This window comes from Dermacentor silvarum, chromosome 7 (genome assembly GCF_013339745.2).
Source record: "Dermacentor silvarum isolate Dsil-2018 chromosome 7, BIME_Dsil_1.4, whole genome shotgun sequence".
NCBI lineage: Eukaryota > Metazoa > Arthropoda > Arachnida > Ixodida > Ixodidae > Dermacentor > Dermacentor silvarum.
The window spans coordinates 42144257-42148004 of NC_051160.1; positions in this window are offsets into that span (position 1 = coordinate 42144257).

A 3748-nucleotide genomic window follows, 5' to 3' on the forward strand; every position below is an offset into this window, starting at 1 on the left:
TGTTTCTTGCATTCTTAGTTGTGGACACTTTGCCTTCATATAACAAGCGCAAAATTGTTTTGTGGACCCAGATTGTGAGAGAAAATATGGAAGGGATCAAAACTGAGCTGGAATGAACCTTCAAGGTATGCGAGGTGCTAGCAGAACAGGTGTCTGATTTCATAAATTGGATATCTCAGTTCTGAAAATGGTGATGGGTATCCTTCACCGAGTGCAGCAATTCAAGCATTGGTCGTTTTCTGGCCTAGCCAGGAAACTTCTATCATGATAGACAGGCCGCCACAGCGTCCTCTAATTCTCAAAGCTGCTGCATGTGGCATCACAATATATGGAAACTACGGATAATCTTTTTTTTTTTTTTTCAGAAGCTCGGTTGGTGCTGTCATGCATTGTACACTGGACTGGGGCATATATATATATCTGCCAGTTGCACTGAAACTAGCAGGTGTTTAAGGTTTTCTGCTCGTGTTTGCTGCAATACAGGAAGCAGGTACTATTTGTGGCTATGGTGTTTGCTACAAAAATTACTATAAAGGGGAAGCCTGGCACTAGATTCATTCGGCTATTATGGGAATTATAGGTAGTGAATGGATTTGTCTTATCATCGTGCTTGTGGCTTCAGGTGTTCTTGTGACATTACTTCTTTAGCTTTGTCTTCTTATATTTCCAAACAGTCAGTTTTCTAAGCATGGCAATGTGACAAGTCTCTGCACACATGTGCAATCATGGTGAACTTTCGCATTCGTAATGCAGTAGTTTGTAAAAAATTATCAATGTGCATAGTCACAAAGTTGTTTGAAGTCCGAAAGATGAATTCTTGGCAAATCCATGCTCTGCATCCAATCACTTTCCTGTTGTTTGAACCACCAGTTTCCGAATACACCACAGTTGAACCCAGATATATCGAACCTGAAGGGGATCCCAAAAAAGTTCGATATACAGTCAAACCTGGATATAACGAAGTTGTACTAGCAGCGAAAAACTTTGTTATACCGAGAATTTCGTTATAACAAAGTTTCGTTAATTCAGTAGAACTAAGATGGGGAAATAAAAATAGTTCGTTACATCGTGAATTTCGTTAAATCGAGGTTCGTTATATTGAGGTTTGACTATAGGTAATTAGATATATAAAATAAAAATTCTATACAAAAATTTTCAAGGAGGCTTTACTGCTGTTTGTTATACACAATAATCTGTTTTATGTGGGTTTGATATATCAGGGTTTGACGGTAGTGCCAGAGTTTCCCCCAAGTAATTTTTGTGGGACACTTTACGTCAACAGTGCCACAAAGAGGTTCAATTGTAAGTGGGCAAAAATGTCGGAATAGACAAGAAAGGGCAGAGATGTCCAGCTGTAACATATCGAAGGGAGTTCAGGAAAGGAGTTGTAAGAAAGGTGTGCAAATTGTGTTGATGGTGACTACAAAAAAAAAAAGACATTGCACTGTGGGGTACCGTGCACGAGTCTTGAGGTTCAAGGACTTTCATTGGACACCAGATTTGTACTCTGCCCCATTCCCTTATTTCTGCGAGACATTTTTGGATTGCTTGCTTCTTTGCGCTTGGCGCCGTGCCGTTCTTTATTCATTCCATCTTCGTCGTCATTATGTTGTGTCCTGAAGGCACCAGACGCAGCAGCCGAAGGCAATCGAGAGGCTGAGAGCCTAGCATAGAGGTCCAAAAATTTCGCGCAGGAACTTATTGCTCATTTGTGCTCTGCAACACATATTCCAACCTGCCGCGGTGGCTCAGTAAGCTAAGGCGTTGCGCTGCTGAGCACGAGGTCACGGGATCGAATTCCGGCCGCAGCGTGGCCGCATTTCGATGGAGGCGAAATGCAAAAACACTCATTTGCTTGCGTTGTAGTGCACCTTAAAGAACCCCAGGTGGTCGAAATTAATCCAGAGCCCTCCACTACGGCGTGCCTCATAATCGGAACTGGTTTTGGCACTTAAAACACCTGAAATAAGATGAAGAAACACATATTTGAAATGTGTGCCGGGCTGTGAACGTGAATGTGGCGCGTGCAGTAAGTGCGCGCACGCGTTCACGAGAGTTCGAGAAAATTTCCTTTTCAGCAGATGCCGTCTAATGATCGTGGAGGCTGCAATATCTCGCAGTTTCGATGCACACGGAAGACATTGTTTTGCTACTATGGAGACGATATGAGTAGGAGGCAGCGCTTTCGGTTTTGGCGAATTCTCACCATCGGCTTCGTCGTGAGTTTCCACGTATTAAGTCCAAGTGCGTTGCGACTGCGCCCCCATGCCGTACGCTATGTGTGTGACTTAAAGCCTGTGAGGGTGAGCGGAGAATGATTGGGGCTTTATGCACGCCGTCTTCTCGTGTGTTCCGAAGGAGGTGAGAGGTGAGCACGTGGCAACAGGATCAAGCGCGTGCAAGAGGTGGGGGGAGGGAGGGGGGACGTAAATTCGCATTTTCCCCTTCTACCTGGCCGTGACTGCGCATGGCGCTACATTACCTTGTCGTAACTGTCCTGTGAGTCTTAAACTCGCAGGGTGGTTACGATGTGTGTAACATAAGTGTTTAAGCGTCAGGCAGTAGCGCAGGCTAGGGGTTCTTGCTCCTGCTTTCGAGCTCGCCGAGTGCTTCCTCAATGACATTCCAGTGTAAAAGGTGTTTTATAGCGCCCTAGTTTACACTACTGTGCTCCTCTCCAATGATCGACTGCTCACTGGCTTTCTCAGCATACATTGGCGCAGACGGGCGCGCAAGGATGCGCTGCTGCCGTTGTGATACCATCATCGTCATACAGTCGTCTTGCATTCGTTGTCATAAACGGTCCTTGCGATGCCGTCGTCATCATTCTATCGTCATCTAGGGTACACATCATGGCGATGACGAGAATTCACCTGGAGTGTCCGTACAATAGCTATTGCAATGAAACCAAAAGTGCTGAATCCTACTAATATAGTGTGTCGCTGCATTGCATGAATGCTGATCGCATTACTGCCGACAGTCATTGCGACATAGGTTCTGCCATACTTTTGTTGCACTTTGACAGTCCTAATGCTAAGGCATAAAATAAATTAATGCGGAAGCCATCACATGATGACTGTCGATGGTAATGGGAGCATTTAAGCAATGTAGTGACACACTGTATTGCTGAAATCACGTTTGTAGAAAAAGAATAAACTTACGCAGACTAGGACTGCGTGAAAAGAAAAAGATGTGAAGGAGCAAGAACAAATGGCCCCGTGTCTGGCTTCTCGCATTGGCTCATAGTTTTTATATATTTGTGGTGCCGAAAACCCCATGCGGAACGCTTAGTTTCTTCGCACGACTCGAGGGAACTTCTACTCAACCAACTTGCGTGGTGGGTGGAGAGTAACGACGACAGACTGAAGAACGCTTCGCCGAGCATCGCCTTGGAAGCCGGACGCCTGCCTACACGCAGCTCAAGAGAGTCAATGATGGACCGCCTCAAGACCAAGCGGACAGCTCGACGTGCTCAGAACACCAAGCTGCTACACGAGGCTCGAGTGCTCCATAACGATTCAAACGCAGACATCGCCAAGCTCACAGTTATTCTCAACTGCCTGAGTTCCAGTAATCTAGAACTTTCAAGTAGTAATGCCGCTATTGAAGAGCACATTCCCGACAACGAGCTTGAAGCAGAATATAGCGCGGCAGCAGATTATGACGATCAGGCCATAGGCATGCTGGCCGAATTGCGTTGTCAGATCGCCGCTTTGGAAAGACCTGCAAGTGAGCCACTGCAACACAC